The 23,943-nt window shown below is 41.5% G+C and overlaps 1 protein-coding gene across 4 annotated transcripts in view; it reads right to left on the reverse strand.

Moving 5' to 3' along the window:
* The window catches only part of PHACTR3 (phosphatase and actin regulator 3), a 167,129-nt gene that overhangs the window by 137,467 nt on the left and 5,719 nt on the right, over positions 1–23,943 (reverse strand). Inside the window, exon 2 of one of the 4 annotated variants that reach the window (XM_075118742.1) lies at positions 22,495–22,556. The exons of the other annotated variants lie outside the window; for them this stretch is intronic. The gene's annotated coding sequence lies outside the window, so the exon portion shown is untranslated. The remainder of the gene's footprint in view (positions 1–22,494; positions 22,557–23,943) is intronic. 4 annotated transcript variants of the gene reach the window in all.

Below are 23,943 nucleotides of genomic sequence, written 5' to 3' on the forward strand. Positions count from 1 at the left end.
CAGACGCCAATTTGCATGAGCTGATAAATCTAGCCCTTTGTATTCTTTGATGCTATATGCAAAACACTGCATGTATGTGGCTCTTCGGGGCTGTGATATGAAAACAGGTTGTAGATTATACTGTCCCCTGAATCTTTCTATTCTAAAATGTTTTAAAAACAGAAATCTGATTCTGGGCCTGATCCTATCATTGTGGCTTAATTCTGCATGTGGCTTAATTAACATTGTCCAGCCCATATGAAATAGGCTTCCCACCATTAGAAAAGATGGAGGACTAGTGGCCAAAGGAAATGCAACCTAGATGGAGCTACTCTAAGGTAGGTGCAAAACTGGTTGGAAAACTGTTCCCAGAGAGTAGTTATCAGTGGTTCATAGTCATGCTGGAAGAACATAATGAGTGGGGTCCCACAGGGATCAGTTCTGGGTAAGGTTCTCTTCAATATCTTTATCAATGAGTTAGATAATGGCATAGAGAGTACACTTATAAAGTTTGTGGATGATACCAAGCTGCAGGGGATTGTAAGTGCTCTGGAGGATAGGATTAAAATTCAAAATGAGGTTTAGGCTGGACATTAGGAAAAAATTCCTAACTGTCAGGGTGGTTAAGCACTGGAATAAATTGCCTAAGGAGGTTGTGGAATCTCCATCACTGGTGGTTTTTAAGAGCAGGTTAGACAAACACCTGTCAGGAATGGGGGTCTGAATACTTAGTCCTGCCATGAGTGCAGGGGACTGGACTAGATGACCTCTCAAGGTCCTTTCCAGTCCTATGATTCTATTCTAAAAGGTGTGGTCCAGGACCAGAAACGACCCATGCCTGCCGATGATGGGGGAGGGGCAGAGTGAGGGCAGCCGGCTTCAGCAGTGTTACTGAGCATGCTAAGTTCATGTGAGCTTGCTCAGTATAAGCCAAGCAGCAAATCAGGGGGGGGGCACATGACCCTGCATGTCTCCCATGTCTGCTGCTGCATGCCCCCCACCCCACATGTCTCTTCTGTTCAGGACCCAAACAGTCACAAACATGGAGTCAGCCTAGCAACCCAATTACCACAAGGTGTAGGGCTCTGGTTGAACCTTCCCCACTAGTGTGTCTGTGTGTCTGTCTCTAACTCCTACACACCTGACTGTGGGGAGTATGCAGCCTTCACTGACACACCAGTAATAATGTCTGACGCTGCTTCAGGCGCTCCTTATGGACACTGGTGCTCTAGAAAGACCACACAAATATATGCTGTGGTGTCATCTGGCTTCCAGAGGGGATAGGTAGCACAAGGAGTTAAGCGACTGATGTTGCTAGGTTTCCACTTCTTGGAGGTTTGAAGTCTGATAAATCAAACGTGACAGTGAGTGTGATCTCCACTCTAGACCTGAGTGGACATTTGTCCACTGCACAAAACCACTCCATAATCTGGTACAACTAGTAACCTCAATTTGGAGACCCCCCAGGATATAGTTCTGATGAGTGGATTAGTTGGGCTTTTGGAAGATTCTTCACTGTGCCTGGCTCTAGCCTGGGTTGTCAGTTGCTCCCTTTAACAAGCAGAAAATTAAAATGCCAAAGTAAATTATTAAAGTTTGTGTTTGATGGGGTAACTTATTTTTTTTATAAAAAAATATTTTGTCAAGGTTTCATGTATTTGTTCAGAGTGACGCATTCTAAATGTATATGATATTTTCTGTAACTCTCCATTAAAGACTAATTAGTTAATAACAATGATGAGCCCATATTAGTGATTTATTCTAAATCAAAATAATATTTTCATCATTCTTCAAGAGATAATTACAATTCTTCATGCAGCCTTTGATTTTTGTCAGTCCTTAACATATCCCTTTAGGCCTTAAAGTTTAGGGAAATGCAAATGCCACTGATTAAGGTGTGCAAAGGAAGCTTTACATAATGCTTTTGAACAATCCACATTCACTTTAAATTCAAAGTAAAAAGAAATGCTTTAATATGTTCCTCAGCAAAACAGCCTATTGCTCAAGAAGGAAAACTGGATTTTTCTCTGGCACAACTTGTGGTTTTAGTACATCAGGTACTGTTTCTATAACACCTAAACAACTGAAGTAGTCCCACCATAAATAAGTCTTGACTTTGGGACTAATGGGCCAGATCCTTATATAGTGTGTATTGGCATCATGCTATTGATGTCAGCTCTGATTTACAGCAGCTGAGCATCTGACCTAATCAATTGTAATTAGTGTTTTGTTTTTGACGTGGACACTCCCTGCTGGCCAGGAGCTTGTACTAACAAGCACTAACTGCAGAAGACCACCTTCGTATCCCACAATGCAGCAGGGGTTGTAGCAGATAATGGTTGCACCAGCAAACCTAGATATGAATATAATCCTGCTTATTTTTAGAACACAATTAATGGCCCTCTGTAAAGGTAACAGGCTAGCAGCCTTCCTGCATACCACTCCATTTCTGTTTCATTTGTATTTATAAGAAAATAAGAATGGCCATACTGAGTCAGACCAAAGGTCCATCAAGCCCAGTATCCTCTCCTCTGACAGTAACCAATGGCAGGTGCCCCAAAGGGAATGAACAGACAGGTTATCATGAAGTGATCCATGCCCTTTCACCCAATCCCAGCTTCTGGCAAACAGAGCCTAGGGACACCATTCCTGCCCATCCTTGCTAATAGCCATTGATGGACCTATCTTCCATGAATCTATCTAGCTCCCTTTTGAACCCCAAAATAGTATTGGCCTTCACAATACCCTCTGGCAAGGAGTTCCAGAGGTTGACAGTGCGTGATTATGGTACATGATTTTCCAACTTGTCGTCTTTTAGTAACAGAACCAAGATTTGATTTCTAAATATGGAGGTAGATAGGCCTTTCAGCTCAGTTTAAATATAACATGAAACAATTAATTTTACAAGATGCTGACTTCTCTCCTCCTTTCTCTCTCCCCAGATGTAAGCAGTTAAAATAGATTTGAAAAAATAAATGTTCCTCATGTTCTAGCCAGATCCTCAGCCTATGTTAATCGACATAACCTCACTAACTTCAGTACAGTTCCACCGATTTCCATCAGCTGAGGATCTGGCCATTAGAGTCCACAGATGGCAGACATTTAATGTTTGAATACTGGCAATGCTGTCACAACAGGACACTTTACTGTTTCAAACATAAAAATATACCACTGGACTGTTGTGATTGGTGGAAACTAGTGTAATTTGGACAGCAGAATGAATCACTGGAGGCTTGGATGCACCACTGCCAATCTTCCAACTCTACCACTGAGACTAAACAACAGCTGCATACATTAAATCTGGCACTTCCTGCCATAATGGATCAGGCTCTGAATACAGGCTCTGTGTTGGTTGGCTGTGAATGTTGTTGGCCCATAATGTCACTGATGCAGATGTTGGCACACATTCCAAATGTTGTTTTCTTGTTTTACTTTTATCTTAAAATACCCATTAGCTTTTTCCTCCCCCAACCCAGCTCAGATAATAGGTAGAGCTAAAAATGATCTAATAGATAGTACCTGAGATCTGCTGCTGCGCATGACTGTCAACCTAGGATTATGAAAGTCATAAAGAGAGTGTTTTCTTTCTGGGATCTCACTTTTTGGTTATCTATTTTTTGCATCTCTTTTTGAGAGAAATAGAATTTGTTCCGGTTACTGATGCTGCCTTGAAATGTTTTAATGCAGTCTTCTCTGATGGCTATACAATTCAGTGGGGCCGCTCCATGAATGTGGTCTTTGTTTGCGTGGTCAGGAGGTAAATTACTAATTGGCATTAAAACTGCCAATATTCGTTATTACTGTGACTACTGTATTTAAAATTGATTTGTTAACATTTATATATAGCAGTGCTACTCAAAGTGGTGGTCCGCGAGCCATTGGGGAAAAAATTGCCGGTCCCCCACATCAGATAGCTTGAGAAGCACTGATCTATAGTACATGGATTTTTAAAGCATTCATAGTTTTATGTAATGGACACACTGCTCTTCATTACAACTGGGCAAATAATTCCTAATGAATAATTTATTTGACGGAATTTTGCCTTATTTTCTGTTTGCAAGTTGTTCCATGCCATGAACGGCTTAGTTTTCTTGAATTTATGTTCAAAAGCATTTTTCAGATTATTTCTGCCACAAATGTTTGCTCTCTAGATTGCGTAAGTGACTTCAATAGCCAGCCAACACAGTTTGAATGTAGCTCTAATTTAATACATGCGTCAAGTGGTGTTTTGTTTTCCTCAAGGGCTGAGTACAACTCCTTTAGATCAGGTTTCCAGTACAAGATTCATGTTTACACATTCAAAACTTGCTTTCCATGGGTATTTCACAATATTGGTTCTATGGGATTGCAGCAGTGTAACTAAGAGGAGAAGTTGATCCAGTAGTGGAAATATGGGGATACATCTTCAGCAGTGTGCTGGGATGCATTCCTAAACCAAGATGGTAATTGGTATTGATGACACTTGCCCTGCTATATCACCATATAATGCTCTGAAATTTTAACCTACCACTTTCTTAAGAAAAATAGTTTTGTGATTAAGATAATCATGTGTCAATACCAATTTTTAATACTCACTTAACTTCAGCTCAGTCTGACTCAGTATGTTCAATTTTGAGTGCATAGTGAGAAGTGAGACAATTTGGAGGATTGATCTGGATTGGCCGGTAGCAATTATTAATTTGGAATAGGATCACAGAGGACTAAAGAGTGAGTACTGTAGTAGGTCGCTCATTGTCCGCTGGAGAACTTTTTAATGATAGCATCAAAGCCTTAGGTGATGCTTGTAGAGGACAATCTGTTTTGGATCCTTAAAAGGACTGAATTATTAGAGTGGTTTTAATCAGGGATAGATACCTTTATGGTCAGCAAAGGGAATTAGGGACACAGTAAGAATTTCTACAGAGGTTTAATTGATTGTGCCTGGGCAAATGAAGGACTTTAATAAAATGAGAGCAGAATATAATGGATTGATACTTTGTACACTACAAGGCATCTAGATCTCTCTGGCCATTGACAGTCCTTGTCTTTCCTGCAGTGAGTCATTTCTCTAACCGAAAAAGCCCAGCTGCAGTAGGAAACTGCAGAACCATGTAATCAATATCGCTATAAACTTTCTTATGTTCTCCTGCTACATAAGCTTGTTCTCCGAATTTAGGAGATTTGCCCATGATTTAATAAATGAATAAATGAACTGTTCACATTTTAAGTGTAAATGTATTATTCAGTATTGACCTTCATATGCAGTATATACTGTAGGCAGTGTTATCTGAATTTTCTAAAGGCATAATAGAAGGATTTGTAATGCAATGGGAGCCATCAGCGGTGCACATAGTACCAAAAATGTACTCTCTGAGATTCTTGGCTGGAAATTAATTCTCATGGCTTTCTAGATTTATCCTACATGGTGCTAAATATTAACAGGCTAAAAATGATGCTTGGTTGTTTTTCTAACAGCATTTGTTACAGATGTAGGCTAATGTGGGTATCACTTATTGCAATACCTCGTGAGTGATCCTATCAAGAGCCACAATGTAATAACACAAGCAAAAAGTTGCTATTTTCTGCTACCACTTTCAGGTGAATATAGCAAATATTTGCAATATAGATACAGTAAGAAGCAAGTAGAGGACAAACTCATATCTACAGTTTGCACAGGTTTTCCTCTCCATTACGAGATTGGCCGTCTGTCTCATTGCTGTGCATAAGAGGTGGGAGTGGTAACACATAAATATTGCATTATGAAAAGTAATAGTATCCTTCCTGACAGGTTGTCTGGGGTTCAGAACTCCCTTGCAGGATTTTCTAGCAGTTTGAGAACCAGGAAGAGGACAATCTGTTTGAGAATCTGCATCCAAGGATACAACTTCATCACCTTTCATCTGAATTATAAGAGCAATGTCACACTCTCCACCTATTGACTCAATTTCTGCTGCTGTCAATAGGAGTCGCACACCAGGGTCATTCTGTACTCTTGACCCAGGATTTGACAAATTTATGAAATTGCCACTTAAATCAGTCTCGGTACCATGTGACTGGCAGATAGCTAATGTGATGCTGATTTTTTTGAAAAAGGTTCCAGAGGTGATCCTAACAATTACAGGCCAGTGAGACTAACTTCAGTACCAGGCAAACTGGTTGAAACTGTAGTAAAGAACAAAATTATCAGACACCTAGATGAACACGATTTGTTGGGAAAGAATCAACGTACCTTTTGTAAAGAGAAATCATGCCTCACTAATCTATGAGACTTCTTTGATGGTGCCAACAAACGTGTAGACAAGGCTGATTCAGTGGATATAGTGTATTTGGACTTTCAGACAAGGCCCTTTGACAAGGTCCCTCACCAAAGACTCTTAAACAAAATAGGTAGTCATGGGATAAGAGGGAAGGTCCTCTTAGGGATTAGTAACTGGTTAAAAGATGGGAAACAAAGGGTAAGAATAAATAGTCAGTTTTCACAGTGGAGAGAGGAAAATAGTAGGATCCCCTAAGGATCTGTACTGGGCCCAGTTCTGTTCAACATAAATGATCTGGAAAAAGGGGTAAACAGTGAGGTGGTAAAATTTGCAGATGATGCAAAATTACTCAAGTTAGTTAAGTCCAAAGAAGACTATGAAGAGTTACAAAGGGATCTCACAAAACTGGGTGACTGAGCAACAAAACGGCAGAGAAAATTCAATGTTGAAACACATTAGAAAACATAATCTCAACAATACATAAATTAGTTGTTACCACTCAAGAAAGAGATCTTGGGGTCATTCTATATAGTTCTCTGAAAACATCTGCTCAGTGTGCAGCAGCAATCAAAAAAGCAAGCAATGTTGGAACCATTAGCAAAGGGACAGATAATAAGATCAAAAATATAATGCCACTTACTGCATAAATCCATGGTATGCCCAAACCTTGAATGCTGAACACAGTTCTGGTTGCCCCATCTCAAAAGTGATATATTAGAATTGGAAACAGTACAGAGAATGGGAACAAAAATGATTACGGTATGAAAGATCTTCCATTTGAGGAGAGAGCAAAAACCACTGGGACTGTTCAGCTTAGAAAAGAGACAACGGGGGGGGGGGGGGAGTGGGATAAATATGATAGAGGTCTATAAAACCATGAATAGTGAGGAGAAAGTGCATAAAGAATTGTTATTTACTTCTTCACATGACAAAAAAACCAATGAAATTAATAGGCAACAGGGTTAAAACATACAAAAGGAAGTACTTCTTTACACATACAGTCAACCTATGGAACTCTTTGCACAGGGGATGCTGTGAAGACCAAAAGTATAACTATGTTCAAAAAGAATTAGATCAGTTGATGGAGATGGTAAGAGAGCAGTGTTCCCTCTAATTTTTCTCTCACATGTGCGGAATGAATTTTGTTATGTGTACCAATATGGAGTTGATGGTGCACATAAAATTTATGTGGTGGGGCTGGGGCTGAGGGGTTCAGAGTGTGGGAGGGGACTCAGGGTTGGGGCAGAGGGTTGGGGTGAGGGCTCTGGCTGGGGGTGCAGGCTCTGGGATGGGGCTGGGGATGAGGGGTTTGGGGTGCAGGCTGCCCTGGGGCTACAGCGGGGAGGGAGGACATGTAAATTAGCTACCAAGTTATGCATGCCTTTGAAAAATTGTGCTTTAATTTCCAGGCCGTTTCACTTGCTTTATAAAAGCACTAAAGTGCACAGTATAAATTAATAAAATGCAAAGTGAATGTAACGTTCACAGAAGATTCCTAAACGACAGTCTCAGAGACTGAAGTCCTTTGTCCACAGGTATTTCATCTGTAGAAGCTATTAAAGCCCCTTGTTTTGTCCTGTTGATGTGCTTCATCCCTGACATAAAGGGCCTTCTCCATGCCAAATTCTTGGGTGCTCTGAGACTGTTTGAGGGGTTTGACAGAGACTCATATCAGCATGGCATCTGAGCCCTTTCAGGCAAAATCAATAGCAGTAGCAAAGTCCTAGAAGACTTCATGGAGTCTCTGGCACTTTCCCTTTTTGGGGTCTGCTTGGTGTGGGGGCTTTAAATTTGGGGAGGGATTAGAAGCCTGGTAGGGATTTGAGACTAGAACGGGTTTGTATTGTGAGCCTTACTTACAGTGGAAAGATTTTCTCTAAGAGGAAGGTTTTGCAACTTTGCCTAAAGATGGTCAGACTCTGAATTCACCTGATTTCCTCTACATTACCTTAACTCTTGAACATTTGCTCCAGAAATGTTAAGTTCAAGTGCCCACCAGTTTTATCTAATCTCAACGGAATGCCATAGTCCTTGAGTATTGTATACTGGAAAGGAAGGATCAAAGTGGTGAGACAACTTGCAATAACCATGTCAAACAGAGCAGTTTTTAGAAAGAAGGGTCCCTTACTATAGCTATGTTGACCTTGAAGGGGGCGAGGGGGCTGATTGTTAAACAATTTTTATAATCAATTACACACACAAGCAGTTGTGGTGATTAGGTAAGTCCAGCAACTGTGTGTGTGCAAATGATTCATTTCGGTAATTTGTGGGCAAAGTTATGCAATGACTATGACTGCATAGGCCCATTAAATTTGCAAATTAGGCATGCAATTACTTGTTAGCGTACCTTGAATAAAAACCAGTTCAAAGAAAACATGTGCTATCCATCATGTGGCTTCCCCTTTTCCCAGCACCAATGCTAATTAAATCATTACAATGGTTTCACTCCCTACAAAAACAGTGGCTTTCTTCCAAGACCTAATCCGGCTCTTTTACACTGTCCTCAGATTTGTAATGATGAAAAGGGAAATTAATCTTTAGGAATTAGTTGAGTTGTGGTCTATTAATTGCACACATAATAGGTCCTTACACAATATAGGAACCAGAGGTGTCATCTTGTGTTGCCATTTCTGGGACAATTTTAAATCATTTTTGGCATTTGCAAGGCCCTTGCCAGAGGCTATTTCTTTATGTTCAGGATGCACATTGCATTACTTCATATTACATCACAATATGTTGCAAGGGAACAGCTAAGTTATCAAGGCTAATCCTTTAAGTCTGTCTTTCTTTACAATGTCAGACAAAATAAACCTATCCCACACTTCCGTAATCTTTCTTGAAAAAATGAAAATATTATAATCTATAACAACAAAATCCCAAAACTGCATGCATTCCTGTCAGCCCAAATGTGCTTAGATTTGCCTCTTTCTGCCATAAAAGTAGGTCCTGAGGCTGTTTCTTACAATTTAAAGAGACATCATCAGTCTAAAAATCACATTAATAAGAATCGAGACCAAACCACTACTAATAATAGTGGTCAAACAGCAAAAGTGAAAAAATATATGTGGCGCACCAAGACACTGAAAACTACACAGGGTGTGTGTGTGTATGATTTTTCTCAGCTCTACTCATAGTCCCCATCCAAACACACCCTAGACACCAAGCCAGGTTCATGTTGTATTTGGTTGTGGGTCAGATCTGATCACAGCTCTCTGGAGCTTTCTAATTGCCACTTGAGTCTTGGTCAGGGGAGTCTTTAATGTGAGGTGGAAACAAGGCTCTAGAGTTACCAACTCTGACTAAGGTATCGTCATCGTAACTACTGGAGCCCAAACTGGCCCCGGACACCTGACAGATATAATCTTTTGGAACTCTGACGGTTGTCATGTGACTGGAGCCAGGCAATAACAGCCCGTCACAATTGTTGAAGGTACTGGCCTACCTATCCCCTTTATAGACTTTGTTCTCTGCAGGTGTCAGAGTGTGATGGAGAAATGGAGGAAAATAGAGAAGCAGAAAAGGAGCAAGTGTCATTGGCAGGGGGAAAACCATCAGAGGAGAAGAGAGAAGGGAGATTAGGGAGTGGAGGAAGGAAAATGCAGCTGCACTCATGAGGGTGCTCAACAGACGTTAGTGGGATCATTGCTCCTGGTGCTACAGTGCTATATGGTACTGGGTGCGAGCTGCTTCATGCTTGCTGACCGCTCTATAGGGACAGTGATTTGAGCCCCTGTGGAAATCTCACAGACATGGGGGGTCACATCAGAGACTCCCCACTGTTTAACAGGAAATATCCTTCTGCTACTCCATTGATTCTCTCCACAAACACATGCACCAATTCTGGACACATCATTGTTTCATTCTCGTCTCCTCTCAGCCCCTAAAGGGCACAGCCCGCTGAAGGTTGCATGGTGGAGGAGTTTGGGGCAGGTGGAGGCAGGCCACATTGAATATGGGCCCATAACTCTACAGGGAACCTTACGTTATTTGACCCAGCCCTGCCCAAGTACAGGAGCCTTACGATCTAATGGTGTTAAAGGGCCTCTAGACTCCTTGCCAGCTGCCAGGTGCAGAGATCTCCTCTAAGCTCTGTACTTCATAGACTCATAGGACTGGAAGGGGCCCTGAGAGGTCATCTAGTCCAGTCCCCTGCACTCATAGCAGGACTAAGTATTATCTAGAGCTTTCAGAGAAATACACGCCATCAAACTTTCCAGCACCTGCCTCACTGGCCCATCCCAAAGCCATGATCCCGCTTGGTTATGGGCATCGCTGTTGTTAGGGAACCGAATGTGCCTCCAAGAACCATCTTTTCTCAGACCTTTCTCTCTGCTTGTACACATAGCAGGGATAGCCACAGTGGCTGCTGCTGCAAAGTGGGGCTGAGGATGGCTTCCCAGTCCATGCTATGTGCTCGGTCTACACACCGGCACTGTGAACCAACCCCTGCCTTAGATTTTCTTTTTCCTCCCTATGTCCATGATTTTCCACATCATAAAACTAGATGTTTTTGCCCCTCTTCAGTTCTTCATCTGAGGGTCTTCAAGCTCTCCTTTATCAATGTATCCACCTTATCGACACCCAGGCAAGGCTTTTGTCCTAATTTACAGATGGAAAAAACCTGGAGAATGGAGGTTAGTGGCTTGCCTAAGGACACATGGTTAGTGGCTGAGAAGGAACAGAGCCCAGGAGTTGTGATTCCCTGGGCCTTTCCAACTGTCTGGATTAAGTCTCATATTCTGCCCTCTGCCACACCTCTGTCAACAGTATGGTAAAAGGGGTATAGCTGAGTGTAGCATTTGGACCTCTGACTCTGAAGAGTTTCTGCCTTTTGCCTAGTACAGATAGCACCTCAGAGATAACAAGAAATCTCAATGTCCACAGCCATGCACACTATATATAACCCCGTCTTTCAGCTGTGTTTGCCAGCAGGCTAAGTGCTGACTTGATATATTGTTCAAGGGACATATTTAAAGCCTATATACTGACCTGCCATGACAGCTGCACACCTCCCTCGGTCATGAGTCCAGCAATGTGTTTTGTTTTCGTAATAGTAGTAATTGCTTTGGCCTAGATCTGATCTACCATGTGACTCGATGTACGGAAATGGGAGCAGGCTATGATCCTGCATGGGCACAGGCTCTTCCCATCTGGCTAACAGCAAGCCTGGTGCTTGCCTTCATTTTTATGCTTTCATATTCTGCACTACTGGACCCTATGGTTGTAGCTTACTACCTGATTTCTAACCTGTGAGGTGACACTCTTTGGAGCAGTGCCAAACTCTCCAATAGGGTTGTGTTGCCCACCTCCCTGGTCATGGGGAACAGCTGGGCTGCTACCACCAGCCTCTCATTCGTTCCACAGCTCGCTGCTGATATTGTCTGCTGTCCTATATAGCAGAAGTCAGCCTACAGGGAACAGTGCTGTGGGAGAGTGAGTGGAATGCAAAGCCAGAAGCAAAAAGAGGAGAAAAACTAAGGAGGTAGAGAGTGGGAGAGAAAAGATGGGAGGGGGAATGGCAAGAAAATGGACTGAAAATAGGTGAAGAGGTGCAGCCACGCTAGGCTACTGCACAAGAGAATGGGAAGAGTGGATATAGCCACTGGTCCACCTCAAGGGGACTTGAGATGGACACCACTGGGTTATCACAGTACAGCTACTGGAGTATAGGCGGCCTCCATTGCTGAATGAATACTGCAGCAATATTTGTATGGATTATCCTTAACAGTAGGTTACATCAAATATTGATATTTAAGTAGATACCTTCCTGGGATCCGGAAGGTAAAATTGGGCTAGATTTCAGTGAATGGCATTTTTTTTTAAAAAAAAAACAGTGGCTGAAAAACCCATTCAGGGACAGTATTCAGGATTTCTAAGGCCTCCTTTGCTGCATGCATTGGCTTGCTGGTATGTATACTTTCACTGGGCTTCATTGTAGCTGATGCTTCTGGTTGGAACATGATCGGAGACGTGTACCACGGCACCAATGAAGAATGTACGTGTTTGTTATGAGTCCTGACAGCTGCAGCTCACATACCCTGTGTTTGCCTTAAGAAAATAAGCATTTCTTACATTTCAGCATCTGCTACATTAACAGCTAGTTTGAGGGTTCAAGCAAACTAGCCTTAGGCAGTGGTTGATTTTTGTATGCTGTCAGAGATGTAGCAGTGTCACTATTTTCAGTTGAGATTTAAATTTTTGTGTATCCTGCAAGAGCTTAGTCCATTTAGCTTTGGACTATTCTCAGTCATTCACAGTAAAATAGTTCATTCTCCAGGACCAGTGCAGCATGTGTTAATGCTAGGGGAATCCCGGATGGTGATACTCTTGCTTTCATTCACTACTTGCAGGTGCACTAGCAACAAGATGCTAGATTCCCTACAGCTATACTTTTCACGTGAGTCCAGTGGCTTTAAAGTCATCTAGAGAGGTGACTTTGGGTCTTATTCTCCATTCCTTTGCACCACTGTAAATCACAAGTAACTCCAGTGAAGACCGTTCTAAGTGAATGGAGAATTGGTATGAATGAAGAATCAGGCCACCTTGTCTCTTGCCTGGGGATCCTCTGCAGAGCAGATACTCTAGTATTAGTCAGTGCTGGAAATTAAGTTCCCAGTGTTCAGACATGGTTGAATAGCCACAGCAAAATCAAACGAGCAATTGTGACAGAAAGACCATTCCTAGCAAATCTATTCTGAGTTTCCATGTCTGAGAATCTATTCTACATATTTCATTCTCTCCTAAAAACCTCTGTGATCCTGGGAAGCTAGTACCCCAAATCTGCATAGCTGTTATACCAAAATCAAATTGAAGTCAAGTGAATGTGTCTTCCACCGTTATAAATGCAAACTTCATACAAGTCAAAAAGGACAATCTAAAAAATACAAACTTTGGAGAAATCCAATTAAGCTAAAACAGCTGTTATCAAGCCTGCATTGTACATTAATAGGGAGAGTCAGCAATACAGAGAAACAGTGGCATTCAGCAGGGAGAGCTATTGCTAGCCATGCTAGTAGAATTTCTCTTAACTCTGCTAGCTACAGGGTATAATGCTAGACCTGGTAGCTACTGAATATGGAGCAGAGGATAGGAAAGAATTTATGATCTAAGCTCCCAGAGGCCCCAGTCAAGATCCTATTATGTTAGACACTGAACATATACACACACAAAGACCCAGGTCCTGGTATTAGACTCTTTCAGGCCCGATACTGCAATGGACTTCATGTATGCAGAGTTCTATACCACATGGAGACCCACTGTCTTCAATGGGTTCTGCTCTGGCGCAGGTGTCAGCCCACACTGAATCTCCCGCAGGTTTAGGCTGTGAAGAAAAGACCCCTATTGACCTCAGTGATTGCTGGATCAGACCCTAAGAAAATAACTGGAAAATACCCAGAAAATGACAGAAAAATATAACCCCCGAACTAGAAATATGCTACAAGTCCTAGAGCATCCTGGGGGTGTGTGTGGTGGTATCTCAGTTCTACAGCTCCATGTCATGTCAGGAAGCTCTCAAAAGCAGAGCTGTATTGCACTTTGACACTCATGTAAATAACTGTCTTATGACACAAAGTGCAGGAGCTCTAAAATGCCACACTTTACGTGTTGGGCTAAAGGATAGTCCTTGTCACAAAGCCTAGAAGTGCAGCATGCAGAGTGAGACTCTGCATTCACTGTTTAGGAGTGTGTGCAATTGTAACACCCCCTCCTATGGAACACTAACCTCCTCAGTATGTGACTTGCCAAGCGTACACATGTATGTTTGCTCTGACAGCTGTGAAAATTGGACCACTTAATTGAGGTGGGATTTTCAAAAGCATCCAAGGGTGTTGTTCCATTTGATTTTCAATGGATACTGAGTGCCTAGCTCCCATGAGTTTCTCTGGAAATCCCACAAGTGATGCCTCATTCTTGGCACCCAGGTTTGATAAATTTTGGCCAAAGCCAGTGTGTTTGCTGATGGGTGGAATTTCCAAGTGCTCAAGTGCCACTGAAAGTCGCCTAGGCACATCTGAAGATCCCACTGAATGTCTGAACTACTTTCTCATCCTTGGAGGTGGCTGATGCACAATGCTGGGGTGATGAGTCCTTTGCACTGCGTGGTGGACAAACTGGGGCTGTCTGACTCGGGGACTGTCCACCTAGCAGTTTTGCAACCACTCAGTTCACTGAGTTTTAAAACACAAAAGCTGTAGTTACAAGATGTAGAATAATATAGCAGCCCCTTGAGTGGATGGCAGGGACTGCGATCTAGCTGCCCACAATGTGCAGTTGAACTACTTGAAGGGAAACTGTTCTAGATCCCAAGCCCTGCACATTCCTAACAGGCCAGCTCTTCAAGTCCAGCCAAACTGTACCCAGCAGGACCCTGGGGGTTGGGATGGCAAGGTGCCTCTTTGCTACCTTTCTGGTCCTCTGATCCTGGGGCCAGTTCCCCCAGCATAACTCAAAACATCCCAAGAGTTCCTAGGGACAGTTCTGGTAGCCGAGGCTTGCTAAAGCATAAAGTATTCTGGCCATGGCAACTGCTCCTGTGGACCAACCCCAGCACAGCCCCTATGCTACAAGCAGGGCTGGCCCTAGACCAAATGGCATCCCAGGCAAAGAGCATCTTTGGTGCCCCTCCCCATTTGTTAAACTTTTTTGAATACCTTATTTTTTATTGCATTTGCAGCCCATTTCACGTCTTCGATGCACAATTTACATGAATGATTTATCCCTGTCCCATAAGGCTACATTTTCATGCTAGGATCTGTAAATCTGTATGTATTCATGCCATATATAAGCAAATACAAAAATTATTTTCCTCTAAGAGATTTTTGAATTTTAAGAGTAACTGCAATGTACTAACATCAAGAAATTGAACTGTGCACCAACATTGGGTAGACCAGCACTAAATAGTGTGACAGTAGGTGACTATCTTAGAATGTTAACCCTGTCCTGTACTTCAAATTTGCCCCTTTTGCTGCAAACTAGATTGCAATTGAGCTTTTCGTTTCCTATACTGAGCTCCAGAAGGCTTCTTCAGGTACATCTTTTATTTTCTAGGGGGTGAGGGGGCGCGGCAGTAATAGGGAGAGCAAAAGTCTATGTTCCGCAGTCTTAGAAAGTCATCAAACATCACGTGTTAAGCATGGCAAAAGAAGTAGCAGTATTTTTATATTGTTGCGTAGATAGGGTTTTGATAGCTATCTCTGGCATCTCATTAAATATGTCCTTTATTAGTTGCTGCTTACACTCTTCAAGTCTTAAAACACAAGTACACTTTCACAATTGAACAATAACACAAGGTTCACAATATCGCAGCTGGGCTCTCACTTCATTTCAATTTGTTCTTATATCTCACTGACTGTCTGGCGATGTCCTGCCCCTTATGTACCCACGAGGTCATGGCTGACAACATTCTAGGAGGTTCAAGGAAAATGGAACTTTCCAGACTTTGAGAAGTACATGAGATTCTACAAAGGTCCAGAACGTTCTAGGAGGTTAGTGAAAAATGAATCCACATATGAAATACCTGAATCCTTTTACTTCAAACATTCTATTTTCCCTTTGGTGGCTAACAATAAAAAGAGCACCCCAAGCCCAGCATCCTAGGCGGTCACCTACCCCTAAATCTGGCCCTGACTGCAGGCTTTGGTTGAAGGAAAGATTGTTGTGACAGAGCTAGCCTGGCTGGCTTTATGCCCTGTAGGAATTCCCCTACATCAGGAGATTACCTAGCTGTCCTCGTTAGGGCAGTTTTTCTCTGCCTGAACTGTCCCTTTCTGATTGAGAGTCTGGCCCAAAGTTCTTAACTATCCCATAAAGGTTCTCTTCATTTGATTAAAACTAAATCACTTGCACGAGCCAGGAAACTTTCTCGAAGCACTGGCTTCGCCTGACATTGGTCTGCATGCCTCTGAGTTAGCAGGGCTGGTCCTGTGGGTGAATGAACTTGTACAGGGAGGGGAGTGTTGAGATGCGAGACTGAGTGTTTGCTTTCAGTGGTTGTAGCCCAGGGCTGCCTTTGCTCTGCTTTCAAGTTGTGTCACAGCAACAAGGACAAGGTTCAGTGCAGGCTAAAAGTAAGAGGCCTGGACACAGTGGGAAGCAGGATGAAACCAGACACATTCACAATAAATAAATAGGGGCAAGGCAGAGGTGGAGCGCAGGTGACCAGAGGGATCTGATGTCGGGGGTGGGGAGGGAAGAGAGAAATGGAGGAACAGGCCTGGCCCAGGGCACTGCACCACTGCAAGCTAGTCCAGTTGCTGGTTATACAGCAGCAGAACGGATTGAGGGTGCTCACATGAATGGAACAGGGGAAGGGTTATCTAATCCGCCTTTGCAGACCAACCTAGCTATGTAGCATATCTTCTTTAAATGTAATCACCATGCAGCCCTTTCTGCATGGGGACCTGTATTGCTTATATATGTTTCTATGGTTACATGTTTGAGCTACATCTGTTAAATTAATAACAGTGCACTCCAAAAAGCAAGATCAGATACTCTTTGATTAAGATCTCATTGAAATATTTATGTAGACTTAAGCATCAAGCTATTGACCTGCTTCCTGTGGTTAGTCTATGTGCTCCCTAGGGCATGTGTAAATTGTGTATACATTACAGACAATAAATCATCGTGGATTTCAGAGACCAAGTCTCTGGATTTAATGGGCACAGAGGATCCACTGCATTATTATTTAACCTCTAGCTAGATAAGAAGCAATATGAGGCCCTCACATTTTGCTTTACTTACTTCTTGGTATTTATAAGGCGGACGTGATTAGAGAAGGCAGGGTTATTAATTCTAGATATTACCTTGCACTTTGAAACACCACAATCTGGCAAGGAACAACTGACTGAATGCTCTAAATAAATAAATCGTGTAACCCATTAACTGCAGCATTAATAGACCAATCTGGAACAAGCTCTCAAAGCTAAAGGTTGTGGAAAATTATTATAGTCACTTAACTAATGACAAAAGTAAACAGTTAGTAACTCCTAGAAAAAATCTCATATATAACTCATTACATGCTCAAAGTACTGCACAAATAATAATTGACCCACTAATCCTAAAACATCTTCATTTATATTTGGAGCCTGATTTTTAAATATTAGGCATGTGATGAATCTAATTTGTATATGAAATCAAACGACTATGCCTTTGCAATTTAAGTGTGGGTTTGTGCACCGTTTGTGCAACAAGGCTTTGTGCCTAACTTGTTTAAAAGCCAGGCTCCTGATGTTTAATTTTTCTATAACTTGTTCCTATATAAAGATTTCAAATAGTAAAATTCCAGAAGAGACAAATGAATCCTCAAGCCCTCTACAGTCTAACCCAGTTAATATCCGTATGTGAGATCAATGCTGATCACTCAGTCTCCTTTGCTTCTAAAGTCAAGGTAAGCAGCATCTTGCACTCCAGCAAGTGTTTCACTTTAATTACATGTTTTGTAATGCTTTCCATATAGGTTCAAGTATGCTATATATATGTCTGCATCCTAAATGATTCATGGCAATTTTTTACCACCATTAGGTGGCCTGTGATTGAAAACTGGAGCTGGATTGTTGTGCAGAAGAGGCTCTGTTAAAATGAGTTTCTAATTGCAAAAGTGTTCGAATTAATCAACTGGTGTTTGTACATAATTGTATTAAACCACTGTTGGATCAGATCTCTGAAACTGAAATACAAAATCTTGTCATATACTTAAATCTAATAAGTGATGTCAAACCCAAGATGTAGGGCCAGATTCTGGCCGTGTCTTGTTAATGAGCCATGTATCTACCTTAATCAGTGGTTGAACCTCACATGGATTATGCCCAATATATGGTCATAAGAACACAATTGCTAATTATATTGAGAGGAATTTAAATTACTCAGCAGAACTCCTCTTTACAGCAATAAAATGTATTCTTGTTTAAGTTAGTAGGTGTTTAACAGAATACAGATATGAGGATGAAAAAATGCTTAAATTTCAGGCACCTTGTCTCAGCAAATGGTCAGCTCTGCCCTTCTTACCCTCCAGGTGTAAGAAATGATCGAGTAGTTTACAAAATAGAATTTGCAAAGGTGGTTCTGAGAGGGGAAAACAAAAACATCAGCAACAACATTAGATGATGGAGTCCCCTGGGGAAAACTTGGTCCTGTATATAATATATTATTGTATTGCAGTAGTGTGTAGTAGCCCCAGTTATGGACCAGGATCCCATTGTGCTAGGTGCTGTACAAACATATATACACACACATTTACAGAAACATGGTACTTGGAATTTTAGACACTTATTAAAGCTTTTTTTCCCCATTGGCCATTTAAAATTCCTGTTTCTAATCATCTGCCCTTCAAAACTCAATTTATTCTAACTTTTATTTTTGACTTATATGCCCTATATATGTCATCAAATGAAAATCAGGATTAAAATGTATAACTTAAAAAAAAATCTATTTAAAATATCATGGAGTCAGGTATTTTAAGGGGTTAAAAATGCAATGTAAAGAGCAGCTTTAGGGAATGTTGTTTTGTTTTGTTTTTAATACAAACACATTTCACAAACTGATACAGCTCCCTTGCAGCTCAGGGTGAAACTTCCATTCTGTTATGTTCTCTCACATTGGATCTGATCCTGAGATACTTTGCATGGGACTGATCCAATGCCCTTTGAATGGCAGCTCTTACTATGTTATCAATAGTGCTTGCTGGTTCCTTGTTTTCAAGCAGATGCAATACTATTGAGCAGAGGCTGAATCTGTAGATCAAGAGTTTTAACAAATAGAAAAGTTTGCAGTTGGCTTTTTCCAGCTTTAACTTTACTTGTGGTGTGGGATCCGTGACTTGTTCACAAACATACCTGCCCATGAATATTGATAGACTTCTCTGATGCTGAATCAGACTCTTGGGAGCAGAATGCCATAAATTCTTCTTTCCTAACTAATCAAAACTTCTAGACCTTTTATCACTCATGCAGGAAACCACAGAACCAGAAAATGTTGAATGTGTATGTGTGTGTAATAATATATATTTATTTCAATCTTGGGTGTTTTTTCTTTTCTCCTCCTCACTCCTCCCCCTCGGCACCATTTCTCTCTTACAAGTTATGTATTTGTGAGTTGCAAACATAGACCAGTCATCAGACACCTAAGCAAGTCATTAACTTTCCTCGTGTGAGTATCCCATTCGGTGTGAGGATGATCTTGGGGTTCAGGCACTGTACTAAGACTCGGGAAACCAGGCTTCCTTTCCCAGCTCTACTACAGACTGCCTGTGAGACCTTGGGCAAAGTCTTAATCTCTCTGGAACTCAGTTCCCCATCTGTAAAATGGGGGAATGACTTTCTTTATTCCACCCTTTGGGCTGTCTTTAGATTGCAAACTACTTACGGCAGGGACTCTCTCTTATTATGTGTTTGTTCAGTGCCTGGCACAATCAGTCTTCTCTCAATTGAGGCATTAGTGTAATATAATTAACACCACCAATGAGAGTAATTGTGTCTGCGAGATGTGGCCCCAAATCATCTGATTTTTGCAGCTCTGTCCATTCCCTGTTATGATGCATGGACACCTTTGAAGTGTTCAAGTAGGGGAACAGACAGAAATGCTCTTTGTAGAGGACTACACAGGAGAGGCCAGTAATTCCTTGTGTGGTGTATGTGATTATTGCAGCTTTGAAAGAAAAGCGGCTTTTATTTGATATTCATTTTGAAGCTTGTCTGTTAAGATTTGGGTTAAGAACTTATTTTCATTGAAACATGTAAATGTAGTAGCTAGACATCCTCTGTTCCTCTTTGTCATCGCTGACTGCCTTTGAAAACACCATGCATTGTTTTCACAGTGTGTAATGCCATCCGTGCTGCCTTTGGCATCAATGCCATAATATTGAAGCTGCAGCTGAGAGGTAAAGGAAAAGAAAGCCACTTGTATGCCCATGACTGAGTTCATTCTTATGGTGCATGGAGAAGGCAGCAATTGGAACAAGGAGAGATGAAATATTCAAAAGGCACTCGCACTAGTTATTTGCCAAAATCAAATCTGAACCAACAAAGGAAACAAATGATGTTACAGCTCAAAGTGCTAGCCCAGTTGCCTAGAAACAATGTTTTTTCACCCCTATGTGATAGGCCTGGATTGAGCTATCTAGTCTAACCTTAGACACCCGCATTTGGACCCAATCCTGTGCTCCACGTGCTTTGCTTGCAAGAGGATGGTCAAAGTGGAGGTACTTGAGCCAAGAAACAGCATGCTCAGCGCCTGCGTGGGGTGGGAGGGAGGGAATGCATGCTTTCAGCAGCACCCTGTGTCAATTTAAGAGAAATGCTGCCAGGCTCCAAAGAGGAATTCTGTCCAGTCTTCCTTCTGTTACAAAAAATGTGGTTGTGATATAAAGGAAAGGAGGGGGGTTTGGGGGGTGAGTGAAAATAGAGGGTCCTCATGAGTCACTAGGGATGCAGAAGCTCCACAGAAGCAAACAAATCCTAAAACAATATTACAACTATTTTCATGAGGCTATTGTGTGTGCTGAGCTAACGTGTGAAACTCTGATTACCAGCAATGATATGATACAGTATTTCCACATCTTGGATATCCAGTTTTAAATGTATTAAATAGCTACTCTGTAACATTCAAACTACTGGTGAATTTGGGATTAGAATAAAAGAGAAATGTAAAACACATTTCTTACATGCAGTTCTATATTTCACTTACAGAACACTAGACTTCTCTAATATCTGGCTAGCTGCCTAATGTCCCAACTCCGGAAACCCGTCCCGGCATGGATAAGTTTTAAAATAACAAACCCCATGAATAATATATATATTCATGAATCTCATTCCACTGCTGTAAAAGCAGCATTAAGACTTCAAAGTCTACAGCTTCCACCACGTTCTGACTTAAGTATGGGTTAGGTGAGGATGATAAAAACTGGATAGTGCGAAGAAAGCAGAGGTCTTGAGTTAAGGGCATCTATTCATGCAAACCAGCAAGGAGGAGCTCTTCAGGGTTCTCTAGTGGGAGCTGGATTTTAAAACTGTTGTATTAATGCGCTAGATGCAGAGGGAATATGTGATTATTAAATATGCAGATAAATTACTATCATGCATATTTTTACTCATGTGGAAACCCCATGAAGGTTTGTACTTCTGGACATAGTTCCACTAGCTTCAAATGCAGAAATAAGAGAGGTGCAGTAGAAAATCTTTGTAGGTGTGGTCCCTAAACTCAGTGGTATGGTTAAAACACATGGGCCTGTGGGTGAGTTCCAGAAGAACATTCATAGTCTAGGTGAAAGAACTCTGAGTTGAATCATGACATTTCACACATCTAAGAATTAATTGTGTGCCAATAAACTGAAGTAAAGATGCTGCCCAAGCAGTTTAATTTAGATGGAAATTAATTAGTTAGTAACTCGAGGGAAAGGATCTACATCTGTTGACGGGGGCATTTTCAGTTCAGTGGACAGTGACAATGAAGAAGGCTAAAATGCTGGCCTATATTGAAGGGCATGTTGCTTTCCAAAGAAACTATCTTTACAGGCCTCTGGTTTGTCCACATTTGGAGTAAAGGGCCCAGTTTGTGCCAACTTAATTGATGAAAAATATAGACAAAGTGAAAGGAGTACAACACAGGGCAAAGAAACAGAAGTAATAGAATGCACTGGCTCATGGAGACCTAATGAAACAGGGATCATTCGGCTTGGGAGAAGGCAACTAAAGTATTTAAACTCTAAATTAGCTGAGATTCATGACCGTTTTAATCTATTTGAAAATCTACTTGACATATTGGACAGATCAGAATTAGACCTAAATGGTCCCTGGTGTAAGGGACTGTCCTGCCAGCCACAGATCTGGCACAGCACCATGCACTAATTTCCCATCCCTGACACACTCACCCTTCCATAGATTTTAATAGGTCTTCAGCACATGTTTAACGTTTACCTAAAATGTTCTCCAATGCTACCAGACTCATCAAAATGAATTTGGAGGAACAAATCAGAACAGCAATGAACGTTAACCTAAAACCTGAGCACTCTACATCAACCCAGAAGAGGCCAGAGGAATCCACAGTAGGGTTGTCAAAGGAAGTGCAACGGCATATCCAGTGTATGTTATGCCTATAAAAACAGACAGACAGATGAAGAATACTTCTGTACTGGCTGTTATTTCCTCATGACTTTCCCTGAAGAGTTTGGTTGAGTTATAGCTGGTGTCCTAATGTTTTTTGCATTGTGCTGTACTGAGCAATAATAAATGCCTCCCTCTTCCAAAAGAGACAACATAAAAGGAGCAAAAAATCTAGTTTCTCTCACCTTTTGAGCAGTCTGGCAAAGTGACTGCCTAACTTCACCAAGGTCTCTTGTCACAGCATCTTCTGAATGATGACAGGTGATAAAGGAAAAACAATGAGGGGTACAAGAGGTTGTATTGTAGACTTTCTAATGGCTTTCCCTCTAATCCCAGCCTTAATGTTCATCCAATTAGTTGCTTTTATTTGTGGCTGGATCAACTTTTGGCATGCACACATTTGTGTGTATCTGGAACACAGATGTTCCATATATAGTGAGATTTTGGGCACATCAGCATGAGTTATTGTGCAACTGAAAGAATTCACCATGTGTACTGACTAAGAGTCTTCAACAGGCCCAGTGCTTGAGCTTACGGCACTGTTTTATGCTGACTTGTATGAGGCATATCTGTCTTCTACACCTAGAACTTAGGAATCTGATGCGCTCAGCTGATACAGAAGCTGAGAGATCCAACACTATGGTTAATTCCACAATAGCTCCTTGGTTTTCCACTGGAGGAAGGGTAAGGTACAATGGACCGTTAGTAGGGTGGATCAAGAGTATCTGTTACTGAAGAAGAACATTGTGTCTATTCTGAAAAAAAATTCTTTAGCTTGGTAGTTTTGTAAGTGGTGCCTGGCATAATAGTGCCCTTCTACAAATTAGGTTTCTTTCATTCTCTAGGACCCATAGTTCCAGCATCTAAATTGTTGGGTGGGTAGACTCTCATTTTATTATAGTTGTCTGTCTTTCTTCGCTAGTTAAGCTCTGTCATTAATTTGCTCTCTTTTTCTGTGAAGTTCCATTTTTTAATGATCTAAGACCCAAATGAGGCTACCAGTCTCTCCTATTCCCTTTGATTGCTGGAAATGTACAATGAAGGAGCTATTTCAGCTTCACCATCTGTTTGAGAGACAGTTGCAGGATCTTAAGATCTGGTTTGTCTCTTAAATTCCAGACTTCTTCTTCTATGGCCTCTTTCTTCCAAACATTTTTTTTTGGGGGTGGTGGGAGATGGGTGTAAGCCACATAAAATGACTTATAGGATTGCTTCAGAGTCTCTGTTGTCACCATCTTTCCCTGTGTAATTCTGTCTTCTGTGACTCGAATCAAATTTCCCTCACCATTTATCTTCTCTTGAGCCAGGGTGTTTAACCATAGTGTTCTTGCCAGCTTTCAACTTAGGTTATAATTAAATGCTGTCTACTTAAATGCCCCTGAAGTTGCAATAGGATATGTAGTTTTTGCTTGATGTCCTAAACACTTTTGTAGAATTGTGCCCTGTTTAAACATCGACTGGTCCTATGTTTGAAAGCACCTGTCAGGTTTTCAGATCCTCACCTAATGGGTAGTGTTGGTGGGGGTAGTCCTCCTCTATCTGATGCACTGCTCCAGCACTGAGCATGCTGCACTTACAAACAAAATTCTCTTTCTGAATGAGATCATGGTGCAGATGTGTTCCGTACATAAGAT

This window comes from Caretta caretta, chromosome 13 (genome assembly GCF_965140235.1).
Source record: "Caretta caretta isolate rCarCar2 chromosome 13, rCarCar1.hap1, whole genome shotgun sequence".
In the NCBI taxonomy this organism is placed as follows: Eukaryota; Metazoa; Chordata; order Testudines; family Cheloniidae; genus Caretta; species Caretta caretta.